We start from the raw sequence: 14,392 nt of genomic DNA on the forward strand, positions 1-14,392 counted from the left end.
TTCCATCCACAGAAAATTAGGTCATTTTTAGGTTTTTGTTTTTGCTACTATGAATAATGCTGCCACGGATATTTCAACATTCATTTGAGTCTATACCTGGGAGTAGAACTGCTGAGTTGTAAGTTATGAAAATATTTAACTTTACAAGACAAATGCCAAGTTGCTTTTACAAAGGGATTATAACAATGTATAAAACCAACAACAAGGCATAGAAGGAGAGAGCCTGATGGACCACGTTCTCTGCAATAATTGTAATTGTCAGGCTTCTTATATTTTGTCAATCAAGTAGATGTGAAAAGGTACCTCATTGTGGTGCTGATTGGAATATCCCCAATTGCTAATGAGGTTGAGAATGTCTCTATACATTGGCTGTATTTCTTTTTATTTGTAAAACTTCTTTACATATTTGTGATACAATTTTAAAAAAAATATTTTTCTGAGCTACTAGGCCAGGACTGAAATGACTTAAACACAGCCTATCTTGCCCATCCATTCACGCCCCTCCCATCTTTGCTGACCTTTAACCTTGCTGCATTTCACTTCTGCCTCACCAAATTAAGACCTCTGCCAGCCTTGCTTCCCACTGCCTGTCTAGCAATCCTCCCAGCCCTGCCTTCCCTGACTGAGGGACACTTTTTCTATTAAATGTCACATAAATCCCGTTTGGCAAATGTACAGCTAAAGCAAATGGCCAGATTACAGAAGGTCCAATTGCTTGTGCATACATTTGATGGTCATAATAACCTCATATAGAAAAATCTTCCTCTTCTGTGTGTAAAAGTTGTAATGGGCCAGGGAGAGAGAGAGAGAGAGAGAGAGAGAGAGAGAGAGAGAGAGAGAGAGAGAGAGAGAGATTGTTTTAGAAGAGAGTATTTACATAGCCCACTGCTCAAACAGCTGCGTAGAAAGAGCCCCTAGGTTTCGTTTTGCCCTGGGAGCCTGTGCCCTACTGACTCTGAGACTGGCAAATGGACTGAGCCTCCTTGAGACTCAGTGTCCTCATTTATAAAATGATAATGACAGTGCCTTCCTCATAGGCTTCTAATGAGAATGAGTTGAGATTCTGTATGTAAAGCAAGCTTTGGTGGGGTAGGCCTGTGTCACTGAGCTTCTGCTCCTTCTAGGCAAGTTGTGACAGTGAACCTGTTTCTGTCCTTCAGGCACTTTGAAATGTTATACAAATCCTTTCTCATTTATATATATTGTAAGTATCTTTACCTGGTCTATATCTTGTCTTTTGACTTTCCTTGAAGATACTGTTTGTGACTAAATGGTAACTGTTAACAGTTTACAACTCCATCCTTCTCAAAAGGATAATAGATCTTGGGCAACAGATCTGCCTCACCCAAATCCTACAGCCAGTAACTGACTAATGCTATACAGATATGATTTGCTGGCCCACTTCCCTCAAGGCAGTGCAGCTAAAACTGCAACCTTGCTCAGCTCCTTCTCCACCCGATACTGCCTTCCTCATCTCCCTCCAGTTTCCTTCTGAGAGCATGTACTCAATCAATCACTGCACAAAATTCTCTATCTTAGGTCTTGTTTCTAGGAAATCTAACTTAAGATACTTTCTTTGAGATGGTATATTTTCCGATGAACATTTCTAATTTTAGTATAGTCAAATTTCAGTTTTTTATGGATTTCCTTTTATTATTACCCTTTATTATTATAGAGGAGAGCAGAATAAATCTTCAGTCTACAGTGGAAATATATACCAAAAAAAGTTAATATCTACCAACAGGAGTTGGGAAAGACCTCTTAGACTTTCAGAGGCAGTGAAGCTAAAAAAAACAAATATTTTCTAGTTGAGAAAGATGGATAATTCATGGTGTTTCCATATTGAGGAAACACCTTTTGCAAAAGCACAGACTGTAAACCAGCATAGACTACTTTAGAATCTATGGCACAAAAAAATGTGACAGCAGGTAAGAACTGAGAAGTAGACAGGGGTCTATTTATAAAGGCCTTTTTTATAGAGTACCATAATTACCACCCTGTGTCTCCAAGCACACTCCCGTTCCCTTTGCAGGGGGCTTCCACTCTTGTTTCTGCTTGGAGGGAATAACATGACCCACCATTGATGATGGTATTCTCGTCCTTTGGACATATGGATTAGGATAGAAGTGGGCATGTGATACAAACAGGTCCAATGTAATCCTTTCTTGAGATTAGTGCAGTTTATAGATGTTGATAGAAAGAAGCCCTTCATTTTTGTTAAAGTTGCTAATCTGGGATTGAGGACAATTATATTTCCTACTGCTTGGAAAACACCTGAGGGCAGTAGAAGAAAATGAAGCCTACGAGTAGATTCACAGAAAAGAGAGAGAAGAAATGTGAAACTCACACGAAAAAAGTTAGGGTAGCATTGAACTCCCAGTTACATTACTTGAATCTCTGTTTCCTTCAGATCTTGAGGTCTTTTTTTAATTCTATTAGCTACCCATATTTCTTCTCAGGAATATAATGTGATCAATTATCATTTTTTATTAGACACACTGATATTGGGTCTGATATTTTCAACTGAGAGAGAATTAACTAAAGCAGGCAATGACTTATTCCTGATGACAAAAGAGAGCCATCAAAGGGCTTTTCTCAGGGGAGTATCATGGTTAGATTTGCCTGATGGCCACAAGGCGGGGAGTCTATTCCAGGGGGTTAAGAAAATAAAGTAAAAGCAAAAATAAAAATAAATGGAACAGGGAACTGATAAAGAATATGGCCTGTATCTTCTTGATTACCATTCCTTTCCACTCTTAAAGTAGTCAGACTCAAATATCTACCTGTGTCAAATGGTTTAATAACACTAAGATTCTTGAAGAAATGTTGATACATATTTTATTTTTAAGAAACAGAAAAAAACTTTTAAAAATGTGTATTCTTGTTGGCTATAAGTTATTAGAGACCGTTATAAAAATTCAGAAAAATTTAAAAGTTTTAAGAAAATTAAAATCACCTATAACACCAACAATTAAAGAAAAATAGTTAAAAATGTACTACTGTCTAATCCTCCAGGCTCATAGAAATGTGGAGGTCTTGTTTTACAAAATACAATTTAATTTATCCAATTTTAACCAAATATCTACCTAATAAAAGAGTAACATGCTAATTGACTGTACCTTCGCGATGCCCACCAGCCAATCAGGAATGAATATGCAAATTAACCCAATAAAGCTGCCAGGTTAATTTGCATATGCAGGCTTTCTGCACCACCCTAGCTGCTCCAGGCCTCTGGGCAGTGTGGGAAGGCAGAAAGGCGGCTCCATGCTGGAGCGGAAAGGCTGTTCCGGCCAGAGCTAAGGTGGTGCCAGCAGCCAGGGGAACAAAGGCCCATTCTTGCGCGAATCTTCATTTGTGCATTGGGCCACTAGTTATACCATAAATAATTTTCCATATAAAATATAGTTTGAATATGTGATTGCTACCTTTCATAGTATGGATGTATTATATTGCTTTAACCATTAGTCTGTCTTCTGGAGACTTTGGATGCTTCCAGTTTTCATAATTTTAAAGAATGCTGCCATAAGTATTCCACATATAGATCTTTTTCTGCACTTGATATTTTTGGTTGGATAAATTCCTAATGGGATTACTAGGACAGAGGTTATATATATTTTTAAGACACTTTCCACAAGAGAACTTTTCAAATTAGACTATACGTTTTATTGCAGCAGAATATGACAAGTCTGGAATGACAGATGATCCCAATTCACAGAATTTTGCAGAACTTAAGGAACAATCAGAGTCAGCTGCTCTTCTGCATTGTGGCATCATATGATGGACTGATTTCTCTTCTCTGTCTACAGTGTGTTTTCTTAAAACAATGCAGGGTGTTTTTTGTTTTTTTTTCTAAATATATTTTTATTGATTTCAGAGAGGAAGGGAGCGGGAGATGGAGAGGGAGAGAGAGACAGAAACATCAATGATGAGAGAATTATTGACTGGCTGCCTCCTGCATGCCCCACACTGGGGATTGAGCTGCAACCCGGGCATGTGCCCTGACTGAGAATCAAACCCTGACCTCCTGGTTCATAGGTCAATGCTCAACCACTGAGCAGTGGCGGCCAGGCTACAGTGTTTTTGACTGATATAAACTTCCAAGATTTTCCCATATAAACAAAATATTCCAAGAAACACAGAACTTAAAAGGCAGAGGAAAGGGAGATACCTGCAAGTATGTTAACAATAAAATTGCTTAATAAAAAATTAAATTAAAAAAGGAAACACAGAACTTGAGATTTGGAGTCCCCCCTGAATTTTAAATGTTACTTTGAGGGTGAAGTGGAATGTGGTGTCATTTCTCTTCCTGAAGACAGGAAATGGATTCTACAGTTCAAAGTCCTTTTTTAAGAGCTAACTATACCAAAACTCTCATGCTAGTGACTTTATTTAATCTCTCCAAAGCATTTGAGAATTTGAGCAGTGTATCAGAAAACACACAGGATTTGTAAACAGCCTCGCTTGTGACTTAAAAGGTAAATCCACGTTTCATTAATTAATTGTTTGTTGTGTGCTTTGAATTACCTTCTGCAAGTTATTCATTTCTGTGAGTTAAAGATATCCTATCTAATAAAAGAGTAATATGCAAATTGACCATCACTCCAACACACAAGATGGCTATCCCCATGTGGTCAAAGATGGTTGCCCGCATGTGGACACAAGATGGCCGCCACAAGATGGCCTGCAGGGGAGTGCAGTTGTGGGTGATTAGGCCAGCAGGAGAGAGCAGTTGGGGGGGACCAAGCCTTTTGGAAAGGGCAGTAGGGAGGGGGACCAGGCCTGCAGGGGAGGGCAGTAGGGGGGGACCCAGGCCTCTAGGGGAGGGCAGTTGGGGGAGACCAGGCCAGCAGGGGAGGGCAGTTGGGTCCCCCCCCCAACTGCCCTCCCCTGCAGTTAGGGGCAACCAGACTGGCAGGGGAGGGCAGTTAGGGGTGACCAGGCCAGCAGGGGAGGGCAGTTAGGGGCAATCAGACATCGAGCAGTTAGGCGTCGATCAGGCTGGCAGGGGAGTGGTTAGAGGGTGATCAGGCTGGCAGGAAGAAGCAGTTAGGAGCAATCAGGCAGGCAGGCAGGCGAGTGGTTGGGAGCCAGCAGTCCTGGATTGTGAGAGGGATGTCCGACTGCCTGTTTAGGCCCGATCCTGGTGGGTAGTCGAAAATCCCTCGAGGGGTCCCAGATTGGAAAGGGTGCAGGCTGGGCTGAGGGACACACACACCCCCATGCATGAATTTCGTGCACCGGGCCTCTAGTTTTATCTATAAAATTCTTGGGGGGGGGGGCATTGGTAAGATATGTACACATATAATACCTTAATAAAAAAATAAATAAATAAAAATAAAAAATAAAAAAATAAAATTATGGGGATATGAATAAATATATTACTGGTTGGATATTTTAAGTAAATGAGAAATGCAGGTAAAGCAATTAGCATAATGCATATCTCTGTCTTAGTCTGTGTATCCAGGGTCAGAACCTGAGGCATGCTTATGGTTTATTCTCCAAGCGATCTTCAGGAGCAGAGGTGAAGGTTCAGGGAAGAGAACAGGGAAGAAAGGAAAACTAGTACAAGGATGTTATTGAGTTGGTCACTAGCGCAGGTGACTGGTGCTTGATCTTCCATCCCTGGAATATTATGAAATGCAACTTAGAACTAGGTCCCAAAGGAAAAAATGGAGAAGCATTTATTCATCAGCACTTATTCCCCCACTAGCCAAGGACAACTCTGGGGCACACATTTCCAGGGAGTTCCTGCTGCTACCGGAGAAACCTCAGCAAGCTCTATGAGGGTGCACCTGGTTGCAGCTGCAGAGAGCTAGTCAGCACTAGTCACTATAGCAGCCACTGACAGGGAGGGACGGAGCCCATGAGGATTCTCAGTGACACACAAGATGTGTCATGTGTTTCCTTTTAGTATTATGACACACTATCACAAAACTAGTGGCTTAAAACAACACAAACGTATCACCTTACAATGCTGGAGCTCAGAAGTTCAAAAATGGTTCTTAACTGGCTACAAGGAAGTCAGCAGGCCTGCCTTCCTCCTGGAGACTCTAGGGGGAAGTTCACTTTTTGCTTTTGCCAACTTCTAGAAGCTTCCCCTTTCAAGTCTGGAAGAATGAGGTGTTTCTCATGCTACCCAAGCCAACTCTTCTGTTCTATTTGTTTCCTTAGCTCCCTCCCACTATTACATCATCTTCAAGATGATCAATAAAGTAATATATAATTTATGCAAAAACAAGATTCAGTGGTCAATGAATATAGTTCTTATATCCCCTCTCCAGTTCAAGTATCTCCCATCCTGAAACATAATATCCTTCTAATCTATTTCAACCTTTATTTGTTCCTTCTTGTTTGAGCCTACTTCTGTTTTCACTTTTTATTTTCCATTTCCTTGACATTCTGACATCTTATTCTGCCTCTACAACTCACTGACATTGCTCTTAAACATGATGATCTCCATGTTGCAAAATTCAAAGAACTGGTGATCATTAAACACTTTGAAGCATGTGCCCTTTCCTACAAAAATGACCACATACACCCAGGCACAAATATTTTTCATAATATTTTCAGGGGATTGACTGACACATCCATTGACCCCCAGTTAAAAAGCACTGCGGTTAACAGAATTTAGTCTTCATTGCAGAGGCTGAGGCCTTTAACACTGTTTTATCTCCAATAGATGCCTGGGGCCAGGGAGAAGGAGGCATTCTGCCATTAGTTATTTTTTTCTTTTTTTCTTTTAATTTATCTTTATTGTTGAAAGTATTACAGATGTCCCCTTTGTTGTTGTTTTTCCCATTGACCTCCCTCCAGCCCAGACCTACCCTTCCCAGGCCTTCATCATACTATTGTCTGTGTCCACAGGCTATGCAAATCTATCTATCATCTATCTATCTATCTATCTATCTATCTATCTATCTATCTATCTATCATCTATCTATCTATCTATCTATCATCTATCTATCTATCTATCTATCTATCTATCTACCTACCTACCTATCCATTCTATATAATAAAGAGGTAATATGCAAATTGACCATCACACCCTCACAAGATGGCTGCCTACAACCAGGCTGACAGGGGGTTTAGTGAGGGATGACCAAACAACTGAACAATCAGGCTGCATGGGGCAACCAGGCTGGTGGGGGGGGGGCAGTTGGGGGCGGCCAGGCCGGCAGGGGGGTCAGTGAGGGGCAACTAGGTGGGTGGGGGGGGGCCAGTTGGGGGGTGACCAGGCCTGAAGGGGGGGTAGTTAGAGGTGACCAGGCTGGCAGAGGTGGGCAGTTGGGGGTGACCATGTTGGCAGGGGGGGCAGTAAAGGGTGACCAGGCTGGTGGGGGGGAGGGCAGTTAGGAGCAACCAGGCTGGCAGGGTGATGGCAGTTGGGGGCGACCTGGCCGGCATCAGGGGGAAGTTAGGGGCAACCAGGCTGGCAGGGGTGCAGTTAGGGGCGATCAGGCTGGCACACAGAGGCAGTGAGGGGCAATCAGGCTGGCAGTCAGGTGAGCGGTTAAGAACCAGCAGTCCAGGATTGTGAAAGGGATGTCCAACTGCCAGTTTAGGCCCGATCCCTGGGATTGGGCCTCAACTGGCAGTCTGACATCCCCCAAGGGGTCCCAGATTGGATAGGGTGCAGGCTGGGCCAGGGGACCCCCCAAACATGCATGAATTTCATGCACTGGGCCTGTAGTATATATATATAAAAGGCTAAGTGACTGACCGTCCATCTGTCTGATTGCCTGACAGACCGAACTGCCAGTACATATGACATGCACTGGTAATTTAAAAATAAACATTGACTTGTGCATGCGCGATGCAAATAAAGCTCTCGCTGGTGCCAATCGCACGTGTGTTTTAATTTTATAATACTACTAGAGGCCCGGTGCACAAAATTTGTGCACGGGGCGGGGGTGTTCCTCAGCCCAGCCTGCACCCTCTCCAATCTGGGAACGCTTGAGGGATGTCCGACTGCCCAGTGGGATCAGGCCTAAACGGGCAGTTGGACATCCCTCTCACAATCCAGGACTGCTGTCTTCCAACCACTCGCCTGCCTCTGCCTGATTGCCCCTAACCGCTTCTGCCTGCCAGCCTGATCACCCCCTAACCATTCCACTTCCAGCATGGTCGACGCCTAACTGCTCCCCGGCTGGCCCGATTGCCCCTAACTGCCCTCCCCTGCTGGCCTGGTCACCCCTAACTGCCCTCCCCTGCCAGTCTGGTTGCCCCTAACTGCAGGGGAGGACAGTTGGGGGGGACCCAACTGTCCTCCCCTGCAGGGCTGGTTCCCCTCAACTGCCCTTCCCTGCAGGTCTGGGTACCCCCCAACTGCCATCCCCTGCAGGCCTGGTCACCTCCAACTGCCCTCCCCTGCTGGCCTGGTCACCCCTAACTTCCCTCTCCTGCTGGCCTGGTCACCCCTAACTGCCCTCCCCTTCAGGCCAAGCCTCCCACAACTGCCCTCCCCTGCAGGCCTGGTCCCCCCAACTGTCCTCCCCTGCAGGGCTAGTTCCCCTCAACTGCCCTCCCCTGCAGGCCTGGGTCCCCCCAACTGCCCTCCCTTGCTTGCCTGGTCACCCCCAACTGCCCACAACTGCTCTCCCCTGCCAGCCATCTTGTGGCGGCTATCTTGTGTCCACATGGGGGCAGCCATCTTTGACCACATGGGGGTGGCCATCTTGTGTCTTGGAGTGATGGTCAATTTGCATATTACTCTTTTATTAGATAGGATATTATATATACTATTTTGTAATTTTTTGCAGTAATGTAATTTCCGCATGAGTCTTTCTTCTAATTAATTTCCTTTCAATGTGTACGAATCTGTGAACCAGGTCACTAGTATGCATATAAATCCCCAGGTTAATCTTTCCCAGCCCACCCCACTCACCCCCACCTTCCCTATGAAATTTGGTTCTTAAGCACCTATTCTATTCCAGATGCTGTGTAGGATACACATCGTGATAATAGAACAGGATCTCTATCTTCAGTAAACTCACGTTAAGTATTGTTTGAGGAAGGAATGAGTATCTTTGACATTTCAAACCTGAATACCTGGTAATCTGTTAGCAGCATTCATTAAAAAGTGGAACCAAGAGAGGTATCCATGGTTACCATTATACTAACACCACTGAAAAGGAGACCCAAAGAAAAAGATGGAACTCAAGCAGGAAGTTTGGCCTTTGACTTATTGTTATTAAGACTAAACAAGAAAAATATCTAGGTGCAGAAATAGGTGAGGGGAAGGGTGGGAGAAGTCTAGTGCTTATAAGGGAGATACTTTCCTGTTAAGGAGAATTTGAGGCTCAAATTTTATTTGAATTGAGGCTCAAATTAAGTAAAATTTCAATTCATTTTTCTGTAGATAACCTCCAGAAAGAAATAAAAATTCAGCATTTGGGTAAGAAATTCAAAATTTAAGCAATTGTAGGATGTGGATATAGTTATGGTCATTGAAGTCAGACAGATGATACAGATCTAAACCTATGTTTGAGACCTTGAGCAAATATGTAACTTCATAAAGTTCTAATTTTCTCAACTACAAAATGGGGATAATAATAATACCTAACATATCAGTTGAGAGAATTTTTAGTGAAATTGTGCATATAACAGGCAATACAATATATTGCACATAATAAGAATGATCAAGTTATGTTGATATAATTATTTTAATATTAGAATTTTAATTAAATGCCCTTTTATAAAGTCTTAAAGACCAGGAAGCCAAATATAAAGAGTTCTTCAAAAATAAATATTTTTCTTATGTTTAACTTCATATTCAGGAAAAAGAGCCAATTTATTTTATAAACTATAATTTTCTGGCATCAATTACCTTGAATGTTCTGTACTTTCATCTATACATAGGATGAGGGTAATTTATATCCAGATTTATGAACCTAAGGCTCTCAGAGTTTCTCAGTTATTAAAAAAATTAGTTGAACTTAATGGAGACAATTCAATCATTCATTCATTCATTTGTTTATTCAACACACATTGGATGCTTTCTATATGCGAGGCACTGTGATAGGTATTGGAAATACAGACTACGAAAAAGGCTTTGTCTTCACCAGGTTTACAGCCTAGTAAGGACACTTAAAAAAAAATCACTTTGCTAATGTGTAATTGCCAAGTTTGATAAATACCATAGATACAAAATACAGCAAGTTATAACATCATGTTGTAAGGAATCTGATCTCTTTGGAAATTCAAAGAAAGCCTCCATGGAAATGTGATGATTGAGCTTTGCTCTGAAGAATCAGTTGAATGATAGAGGGAAGGTGAAGAGTTTTCCAAGCAGAAGCAAAATAGTGTATGTTAAGACTCTGCACAACGAGGGTGCTGTGTAACTTAGAGAAGGAGAAAGAAGGGGAAATCGATTCCTACCATTTAGTAGATGTGGGAGCAATAGGGGAGCATCATTTAGATCTTCATTCCGAAGAGCTTTATCTGAGAAGCATGGCTGACTGGCAGCCTCCAGCCAATGCACTTTGGACCCAACAAAGTGTTCAAATTTAGTCAAGGTTTTTGCCAGACTTCTCCCAACCAATGACTAAATACAACAGGGATTCTAAAGCCAGGCCATTCCCACTTGACATGAGACACTTCTAACAGCAAACTTTACTTAGAAACTTCTCATCAGCCTGGCCAATATTTTCTCAGAGTTGCATTGTAGTCTGATGCTCTTCTTATTTATCCCCCTTCCTCCCCTTTCTCTTCTTGTAGCTTATAGGTATCTGCATAGTGACCTAAAGGCTCACTCCCCTTGCCCTTTATCATTCGCACACTTTAGATCAATCTCCCATGTGCCATTTTCTTTATACAATGTACCACTCCTGGACCCACCTGACTTAAAATTGGTGGCTCTGACATGACCAGCTCATAATGAGTGCTTCCAGGACCATGTTCTTCTGGTGTCCTACAAGCAAGCCTTCTGTTTCTATTAGGATCTAACAGCCGTGGGCAAACTATGGCCCGTTCGGCTGTTCTATCCGGCCCGCGGAGCCGAAAGAGCAGAGGGTTCTCTTGCTCTCCCCTCCGCTCCTTCACCAGTAGCAGTGTTAACATGGCAACGTCGGGAAACACGGCCGCAGCTCCTTCTTCTGAGTGGGCAGATTTATATCCGCCCATTCAGTAGAAGGAACAACCTCTCAATCTTCCAGAGGCTCCTTGTAATGCCCGCGGACGGGTCTCCCAACATCACCCTGGGAATGCGTAGACACGTTATCGTGGTGATGTAGGGAGACACGCCCCTGGAGAGCACAGTATCAGAGCATTAGCTAAAAAGGAGACCAACAACACTGTTCCCACTGAAGTTGATGTTTTAAAGACCAAAAACCTTTCAACCCAGTCTACATTGCCATCTACATCTACGTCCCGGGCATAATTTGGAAGTTGCACTAAAGAAAATATTTAATTTACTGTTTACACATTTTGTTCTTTTCTATTTGTTTTAGTTTTAAATTATTTTATTATATTTAAGTTTAATTTGAAAGGCTTTTGTACCTTTCCTTTGTTAGGCAATTTTATTTTGCCTTTGCCATCTTCAATATAAGGTATGTTATTGTGCTATGATTCCTCCATTTTTTGAAGTTTCAAATTATAATAATTAGTGTTTACATTCTTCTTGTTAAAATGTTTGAAATGAATAAAACTATTGAAATAAAAAAAAAAGACCGTACCCTTTTATGTAATGATGTTTACTTTGAATTTATATTAGTTCACACAAACACTCCATCCATGCTTTTGTTCCGGCCCTCCGTTCCAGTTTAAGCACCCATTGTGGCCCTCAAGTCAAAAAGTTTGCCCACCCCTGATCTAGTAACACATAAAGAACTATTTCTCACAATGAATGGTGTTTCTATTGCAGATGGCATCGCCTTGCTCCAGGATCTCAGGGTCCTATGTTGTGATTCTCTCAACAGGGTTTATCATAAACTTTCTGCTACATCTTTTCCACCACTGACATGATTCCATAGGATCTGTACAAGGAATATGTACTGCAGCCTGCATCTCAAGAATGACCTCAAGACTACCAAGAATGCGCTAGTGAGAGAAACATCAGTATCACTAACAAGTGCACTGTGGCTCTCTCTAAAGGCTAGTTCTGATGGCATGAAAGGGGTCTCAGAGCCAGTTCTGATGGCATGAAAGGGGTATGATGAAGACCCTATTACTTGAGGTAACAGTACTTAAACACCGGAAGCCAGAACCACTGTGATCTGGGCATTCTCTTTCACTAGATACCTTTCTAGGTCCACACTAGTGAAATCATCTGCAATTATAGTACAATAGTGTGCCAGGAATCTGTCCCCCACATTCCACTCAGGATGGGACCTCCTTGCCAGTTAGTCATGAGTGAACCAGTTCCCAAATTTCTGTTTTCTCAAACTACTCAAGATCACTGTTTGTTTGTTTGTTTGCTTGCTTGCTTGCTTGTTTTCAGTTTAGTCCATCCAAGAAGCAGACACCAAAATGAATTTGATGAACAAAGGGTTATTGGGGAAAATGTGAAGCTACATTGTAGCCAATTTAAGGGTAGACTTGAAAGATAGCAGAAAGGGAAAATCTTCACTCTGGGCTATGAGTGGTAAACCTGTCCATCTACACTATGTGGAAGGAAAGTGAAAATATAAACATCTTCCTGGGCAATAGTTAACCATCTGACCAGATCATAGGAACCTTAATGGCAAAGCCTAGAAGATGACAGGGAGGTTTGTAAGTGCACATACATGAGACCACAAAGTATGAAAAGTTTTGTTTTACACATTAAAGCACACCAGAAAGCATCCACTGTGGAAGAGGCATTGAAGAAAAAAGTATGCAAAATGACTCAGCCAGTGGCACAAGCCAGCCTTGATAATCAGCTGCCCCAAAACTAGTATGATGGATATATCGATGGACACATCAATGGAGTCCATGCATGAGTCAAATAGCATGGATTGCCCCTCTACCAAGGTTGACCTAGCTTTTGTTGACTCTGAATGTCCAACCCAACCAGCCATTTCAGAGAAAGTTAACTAAATTGGGTCTCTTCCATCCTAGATGGAGCAGCAGTCCATCCTCAGAGGGATAGATAGATATCTATTTTATGGGTTGACTTTTCTTTTTGCAGAGCTTTAGCCAGCACTGTAATACAGGGACTTAAGGAAAGTCTGGTTCACAAGCATGAAATATCAGGCAGCATAGCACCTGTCAAGAAACTACTTCACTGTGAAATGGGTTCAGGAGTGAGCCCACGATCGTGGGATTCAGTGGTTGTATGCGGACAAAAAGCAACTATAACACTTTTAAGTTATTTTGTTTATATAATTACCACAGCATTTACATAGCTTTGAAAGGAATCATATACCCATTTATATCAGGAAATTCAGGTAAGAGTTGATGTCTTGAGTTTGAAATGCATAGGGAAGGCCAGCAAGCTAGAAACTCTGTCAGGATTTCTGTGTTGCAGTCTTGAAGCAGAATTCCTTCTTCAATGTTTTTGCTCCTTTTTCATTTTACTATAAGCAAGAAGGAGAAACTAATCAGCACCTTCAACACTTGCTGAGAAATCTCCTCAGCTAAATATCTGAGTTTATCATTTGTAACTTATTCTTTTCACCCTATAGAGTCCAAAGCCTCTGCCATTTTATAACAAGAATCACCTTTCTTCCAGTTTCTAAAAACATGTTCCTCATTTCTATCTGAGACCTTACTAGAAGCAACTTTAATATACATATTTCTATCAATAACCTCTTCAAGGCAACAAAGGCTTTTTCTATCAAGTGCTTTAGAATTCTTCCATCTTCTACTCATTACTAGTTCCAAAGCTGCTTCCACATTTTTAGGTATTTTTTATAGAAGCACTCCACTCCCCAGTGCCAAAATCTATATTAATATCCTAGGGCTTCACTCAGCCATTGTGGCTCAGTGGTTGAGTATCAACCTATGCACCAGGAGATTACCAGTTCAATTCCCCATCAGGGCACATGCTTGGGTTTGGGCTCAATCCCCAGCAGGGGCCATGCAGGAGGCAGCCAATGATGTTTCTCTCTCATCAATGTTTCTATCTCTCCCTCTCCATTCCTCTCTCTCTAAAAATCAATTAAAAAACATATTTCAAAAAATGTCCCAGGGATTCTGTAACAAAGTACAAATAAAAATGAGAGACTTAACAGAAATTTATTGCCTCACTTCTGGAGGCTAGATTTTCTCAAAGCCCACATCATTGGCCTGACAAATGTGTGCTGGTTTTCAGGAGTGAATAGCATTTACTGAAATCTCTATTTATTCTGCATAAGATGTCTGACATTATATTAAAAATTATAAGAACACAAAGAAAACAACCCATCATCAAGAGGAAAATCACTTTAACAGTATCAAAACCAGGAAGGCCCCAAGTGTTGGGCTTAAATAACTG

The 14,392-nt window shown here is 41.9% G+C and overlaps 1 protein-coding gene across 7 annotated transcripts in view; it reads right to left on the reverse strand.

The window, feature by feature from the left end:
* Window positions 1-13,283: 13,283 nt before the first annotated feature.
* The window catches only part of LOC308242313 (uncharacterized protein), a 261,237-nt gene continuing 260,128 nt past the window's right edge, over window positions 13,284-14,392 (reverse strand). For 3 of the 7 annotated variants that reach the window (XM_080656329.1, XM_080656327.1, XM_080656328.1), the window contains exon 6: window positions 13,284-13,493. The gene's annotated coding sequence lies outside the window, so the exon portion shown is untranslated. The remainder of the gene's footprint in view (window positions 13,494-14,392) is intronic. The other 4 variants (XM_080656326.1, XM_080656324.1, XM_080656325.1 and 1 more) reach the window with 2 other exon arrangements.

This window comes from Plecotus auritus, assembly GCF_963455305.1.
Source record: "Plecotus auritus genome assembly, chromosome: 2".
Taxonomy (NCBI): Eukaryota; Metazoa; Chordata; class Mammalia; order Chiroptera; family Vespertilionidae; genus Plecotus; species Plecotus auritus.